Genomic DNA, 7,034 nt, shown 5'->3' with positions numbered 1-7,034 from the left:
AGGAACACAGGGTATACCAACTCGGAGAGATCATCATCATCATCACCCTCAGTGGGTGGTGTATCAGGAGGCGGATATGCAGAGTCCTCACCAAAAACTGGCCACTGGATGTCAGCTCCAAGGCCTTGAAAAGCGGTCTCTAGCACAAGGGTGAGCTCCTGAGCAAACCTTCTCTGCGTCTCGTACATAGCATCCATCCTCCGTGACAGCCTCCTATACTGGGCATCAGCCATCCCGGCACCCTCCTGAGCTCTAGAAGAACCAGCCTCATCACGCCTTGGCCTCGCCATAGTAGCACCTCGTGCTGGACGCCCTCCTGGAAGATGATAACCCAGCCCATGCTCCTCGGGCTCACCACCGGTCCACTCCTGCATCGCATTCAGAGTCCCGAAATTAATAGGAGCGGCCCGTAACTGCAACTACTCATGAGACGGCCACTGAACTCCCATCGCTCGGCAAAGCTTAGTAACCGTGGATGCATAAGGGATGTTCATGTGCTTAGCTCCCCTCAAAAACTTCAGAATTCCTTGGTAGATGAACTCACCAAGGTCTACATAGTACTCCTCATTCAAAATTCCCCACAATAACTGTGCTCTCTAAACTGTGACCTCATATGCATGCGAAGAAGGCGGAATATTAGCACAAATAAATGCATCCCATGCACGAGCATACCTATTCATCGCGATCACCAAAAAGTGACGATACTCATTAGTTCTAGTCTTGAAAGTCCATACTGTGCCCGGCCTACAGAGAGTAGCACAAATCAAATCAAAGTCAAAATCCTCAGCAGTCTTCTCGTTCCAGTTCTCCTCCGTGGGCTTCCTCTGTCTCTGCCCAATCACACGGCGAATCACCGCTGGGTGATAATCAACCGTCATCCCCCGGACCACAGAATACCCATTCTTCTCGGCCTTCGCGTTTGAATAAAACTCACGAACCACGCTCATCGGCACTGCTTCAGGTGACTCATAAAAAGCTATCCACCCCTACTCAGAAATCATAGGCAACAACTCACCATCCCTCCCTGATGGTAAAAATCCCCTCTCCTTCAAAATTGGCTTCCCCAGAAGCCTATTGTACTCCTCCTCAGGAACCCTATCATTCAAACGAGGTCTCGCAGCAGTACCCCTCGAAGAATCAGCAGTAGGGACAGTGTTGCTGCTATCAATAGTCCTTGCTCTCTTGGGTGCCATCGAATCTGAATAAAAATGCTTGAGATTTGTGTTTTGTGTTTGGGAGAGAGTTGAAGTGTAGAAAGTGTATGGGAGATATATGGGATAGGTGTATGTATATATAGGGTATGGATTAGGGTAGAATTTGATTAGGAGTGGGTTTAAGGGTTAATATCATAGGATAATGGGGAATAGGTCGTGGGTTTATGGGCTGTATTTTGTTTTTTTATTTTTCTGATTTTTTTGGATTTTTATTGAAGTAAAATTTTTTTCTCCCAGCCGACCCCTGAGCGGTCGCTCAGCACAGCTGAGCGGGCGCTCAGGAGGCTACTGGGAAAAAAAATTTCTAGCCCGGTTTTTCTGATTTTTTTGTGGTTTTGGATAGGTTATTAACTTCTAAGGGTTCCTGTAACAACAAATCATGGGTTGCCTCCCACGAAGCGCTTCTTTTTCGTCATTAGCTTGATGTTGCGTACCTTCCTCAAGTTGACAATAAAACGACACTAACAACTTCTCGGTTTGCCGTGTCCCCATAGTAGTGCTTCAAACGCTGACCATTAACCTTGAATGCTTGGTCTGGATCATTCTCAAAAATCTCCACCGCTCCATGTGGAAACACAATTTTGACAATAAAAGGTCCAGACCACCTTTATTTCAAGTTCCCAGGAAACAGTCAGAGACGAGAGTTGAATAAGAGAACTTGTTGCCCCGACACAAATAACTTAGGATGTAGCTTCCTATCGTGCCACCTTTTCACCTTTTCCTTGTACATTTTGTTGTTCTCGTACGCTTGGAGTCGAAATTCATCAAGTTCATTAAGCTGAAGCATTTCGCTTCTTTCCAGCTTCATCTAGATCCAGGTTCAACTTTTTCAACGCACAATAGGCCTTATGCTCAAGCTCCGCAGGTAAATGACATCCCTTACCATACACCAGTTGAAACGGGGAAATACCAAGTGGAGTTTTGTATGCTGTTCTATAAGCCCAAACAGCTTCATCGAGCTTTAAAGACCAATCCTTCCTTGACGGACAAACAACCTTCTCTAGAATGCGCTTGATCTCTCTGTTAGACACTTTCGCTTGACCATTTGTTTACGGATGATAGGCAGTAGCAACTCGATGATTCACATTATAACGCTGCATCATAGAAGTGAACTTACGGTTGTAGAAATGCGACCCTTCATCACTTATGATTACTCGTGGCATTCCAAACCTTGTGAAAATCTGCTTATGAAGAAAATTCAACACTGCCTTTGCATCATTTGTTGGTAGAGCTTTGACTTCTACCCATTTTGAGACAGAATCGACTGCCAGCAAGATGTACTAATTGTTGCAGGATGAGACAAAAGGCCCTATGAAATTGATTCCCCAAACATCAAAGACCTCGACTTCAAGCATCACATTTAACGGCATCTCATCCTTTCTCGTCAAATTTCCCACTCTTTGGCAACGATCACACCTCAAAACAAACTGATGAGCATCCTTAAACAAAGTAGGCCAGAAAAAACCTGCTTGCAAGATACGAGCTGCTATCTTCTCACCACCATAGAGTCCTCCATAAACTGTGGAGTGGCAGTCTCGTAATATCCCCTCTGTCTCACAAAATGGGATACATCTCCTGATGATCTGGTCAGCTCCCTGTCTAAACAAATACGGTTCATCCCACATATACCATTTTACCTTATGCAGAAACTTCTTCTTTTGAGTTGTGGTCAAATTAGGAGGCATTATATTGCTGACAAGATAATTCACAATATCTGCGAACCATAGCTCTTCCTCCTGAACTGCGAACAACTGCTCATTCGAAAAAGATTCATTGATCAATGTCTTTTCATGTGAAGTAGACTCGGGATTCTCCAATCTAAAGAGATGGCCAGCTACTTGCTTCTCAGTACCTTTTCGATCTTTGATCTCTAACTCAAATTCATGTAGTAAGAGCACCCAACGAATGAGTCTCGGCTTCGAATCCTTCTTGGAAACTAAATAGCGAATGGCCGCATGATCAGTGAATACTGTCACTTTTGTCCCAAGCAGATAAGATCGAAATTTCTCAAAACCAAAGAATATAGCCAAAAGCTCCTTCTCAGTAGTGGTGTAGTTCATTTGGGCCCCATTTAAGGTCTTCCTAGCATAGTAGACCACATAAAAGAGATTATTCTTGCACTGCCCAAGAACTGCGCCTATCGCATAATCACTCGCATCACACATCATCTCAAAAGGCTCTGTCCAATCCGGTGTTGTAATAACTCGTGCAGTGATTAAACTCTTATTAAGAGTCTCGAATGCCGTCAAACATTCATCATCAAATTTAAAAGGCACATCCTTCTCAAGCAAGTTGCACAGCGGCTTAGATATCTTCGAAAAGTCCTTAATGAAACGCCGATAAAAACCCGCATGACCAAGAAAACTACGGATTCCTTTCACAGAAATAGGTGGTGGAAGATTTTCAATGACTCCCACCTTGGCTTTATCCACCTCAAGACCCTTGCTAGAGACCTATGCCCAAGAATAATGCCTTCACGCACCATAAAATGACATTTTTCCCAATTGAGCACCAAATTAGTTTCCACATACCTTTTGAGCACGGCACGAAGATTATTCAAATATTCATCATACGAATGTCCAAAGACGGAGAAGTCGTCCATGAACACCTCGACATTACTCCCAATCATGTCAGAGAATATAGCCATCATACATCTCTGAAAAGTGGCCGGTGCGCCACATAACCCAAATGAAACTCTGCGAAAAGCAAACGTGCCAAATGGACAAGTGAAGGTAGTCTTTTCTTGATCCTCTGGTGCGATACAAATCTGATTATACCCCGAGTAGCAATCCAGAAGACAATAATACTCATGACCAGCCAACCTGTCAAGCATCTCATCAATAAACGGAAGAGGGATATGATCCTTCCTCGTGGCCTTGTTCAACTTTCGGTAGTCCATGCATACTCTCCATCCTGTGACTGTTCGAGTGGGGATGAGCATGTTCTTCTCATTTGCTACCACAGTAATACCTCCTTTCTTAGGCACAAATTGCATGGGGCTCACCCAAGAACTGTCAGAAATAGGATAAATGATTCCTGCATCCAGCCACTTCAGAACTTCTTTCTTCACCACCTCTTTCATGGTAGGATTAAGTCTGCGCTGTTGCTCAACAGTTGGCTTACTACCTTCCTCTAGCAGAATCTTATGCATGCAATATGAAGGGCTAATCCCCTTGATATCTGCTATGGTCCATCCAATAGCCGATTTGAATTCTCTCAAAATCCTTAAGAGTTTGTCCTCCTCACTACCTGAAAGGTCAGATGCAATAATAACAGGTAATATAGATGCATCACCTAAAAAAGCATACCTCAAGTGTTCAGGCAATGGCTTAAGCTCCAAGGTGTGTGCCTTCTCAATTGATGGTTTGAGCTTTCCTTCAGCATTTTTGAGGTCAGAAGTACCAAGAGATTCAAACGGCATGTCCAGCTTTCGCCTCCAAGGAGAACCATTAAGATATTGTAATTGCTCATTGCCATCTTCATCATCACTGTCAAAATCCCCCACTAAGGCCTTTTCTAATGCATCAGACATTAGCATATGATCGAGTTCTAAAGTAACCGCGAAATCAATCACATCCACTTTTAAGCACTCCTTATCTTCTGTAGGGAATTTCATTGTTTGAATACATTGAAGGTCACATCCTGATCCTGCACCTGCATTGTAAGTTCACCTTTCTGCACATCTATCAAGGTACGACTAGTGGCCAAGAAAGGTCTTCCTAAGATTATGGGAATCTTCTTATCTTCCTCAAAATTCAGAATAACAAAGTTTGCAGGAAAGAAGAGCTTATCCACCTTAACTAGCACATCCTCCACTATGCCTCTTGGGTAAGTAATAGAACGATTAGCCAATTGTAGAGACATGCAGGTGGGCTTTGGATCAAGCAAATCCAACTTTTTAAAGATCGACAACGGCATCAGATTTATGCTTGCTCCCAAATCGCAAAGGCACTTGTCAAAAGACAACTTGCCAATGGTGCAAGGAATGATGAAGCTACCTAGATCTTTAAGCTTTGGAGGTAACTTTTGTTGCAGCACAACACTGCATTCTTCCATTAGAGCAACAGTCTCAAGGTCATCCAGTTTCACCTTCCTTGAAAGAATACTCTTCATAAACTTTGCATAACTAGGCATTTGCTCCAGAGCCTCAGCAAAAGGTATATTAATGTGAAGTTTCTTGAACACCTCTAGAAACTTACCGAACTGCTTATCCAGCTTTTGTTGTTACAATCTCTTAGGGAAATGTGGAGGAGGATAGAGCTGTTTCTCCCCTGTATTACCCTCAGGCAGAGTGTGTTCAAGAGTAGTCTTCCTTGGTTCCGCCGCTTTCTCCTTTTTCTTAGCTTCTTCATCTCCAACTTCAGCTTCTCCTTCTTTTTCCTTTTCAGCATCAACAACTTTCCCAAACCTTAAGGTAATAGCCTTGACTTGCTCTTTAGCTTCCTTTCTGCCTGGCACTTCTATGTCACTGGGAAGTGTGCCAGGTTGATGATTGAGCACTGCATTGGCTGTTTGATCGATTTGATTTTCCAAGGTCTTGGTCGACACCGCCTGACTCTTGCACAACAGCTTAAGTTCCTCAAAATCAGCACTAGTGGGTGCAGCTGCACCTCCCTGTTGAGGATATAATTGCCTTTGAGCATACTACTGTGGTTGCTGGAATCTAGGTGGATTGAACTGTTTACTCACACCTTGCTGATATGGTGGCTGAATAACATTCTGATTATTACCCCAGCTGAAATTTGGATGATTTATATTATTAGGATGATAAGTAGCTGGCACAGGCTGCTGTTGTCGCTGATAATTGTTCACATACTGAACATATTCGTTAACAAGAGAACATTGATCCGTAGCATGAGAACCTGCACAAAGCTCACACACCATAGCTATTTGATTGACTCCATAGGTAGCTAGAGAATCGACCTTCATAGACAGCGCTTGGAGCTGCGCTGCAATAGCGGTGGCTACATCGACTTCCAGAATACCTGCTACCTTCCCAGGCATCATCCTTTGAGTTGGGTTTTGATACTCATTTGCAGCCATAGTCTCAATAAGATTATAAGCCTCAGTATAGCTTTTGGCCCACAAGGTGCCTCCAGCTGCTGCATCTAGCATGGGCCGAGATTGGGCCCCTAAACCATTATAGAAACCAGTGATCACCATCCAATCGGGCATTCCATGATGTGGACACTTTCTCAATATTTCCTTGTAGCGCTCCCAAGCTTCGCACATAGATTCTGTAGGTTGCTGCATAAATTGAGTAAGAGCACTACTCATAGCAACAGTCTTTGCCATTGGATAAAACTTCACCAGAAACTTTTGCGCAAGATCTTGCCAAATAGTGATGGACCCAGCTGGTTCAGAATATAACCAGTCCTTAGCTTTATCCCTCAGCGAGAATGGGAAAAGCCTCATCTTGATAGCCTCATCAGTCACACCATTATATTTGAGAGTACTGCATATCTCGACAAAATTCCTTATGTGCATGTTGGGGTCTTCAGTCGCAGCTCCTCCAAAAAGAACAGAGTTCTACACCATCTGAATAGTGCCCGGCTTGATTTCAAAGGTGTTAGCTTGGATAGCCGGATGAAGAATGCTTGACTGAATGTCATACATTTTAGGCCGAGAAAAGTCCATAAGAGCTGGATCTGCCGGAACAATATGATCACCCATGATTACTGGCTCCTTCTGCTCACTTCCTGAATCCGAATCTTCAAAATCTATCTTCTCCGGAATATCAAGAACTTCGTCTGTCTCCTCAGCTGTATCTAAAGTCCTCTTGCGAGTACGAGAACGAGTTTGCATAAACGCTCGCTAAAG

At 43.7% G+C, this 7,034-nt stretch overlaps 1 non-coding gene across 1 annotated transcript; it reads left to right on the top strand.

The window, feature by feature from the left end:
* Positions 1-6,387: 6,387 nt before the first annotated feature.
* LOC141687548 (small nucleolar RNA R71) lies at positions 6,388-6,494 on the top strand. The gene has a single exon (XR_012561044.1). It is a non-coding gene; the product is annotated as a small nucleolar RNA R71 (small nucleolar RNA).
* Positions 6,495-7,034: the final 540 nt, after the last annotated feature.

Source organism: Apium graveolens, chromosome 9, assembly GCF_009905375.1.
Source record: "Apium graveolens cultivar Ventura chromosome 9, ASM990537v1, whole genome shotgun sequence".
NCBI classification, from domain to species: domain Eukaryota; kingdom Viridiplantae; phylum Streptophyta; class Magnoliopsida; order Apiales; family Apiaceae; genus Apium; species Apium graveolens.
The sequence above is the reverse complement of the archived record's forward strand: the minus strand, read 5'-3'. Positions and strand labels throughout refer to the sequence as shown.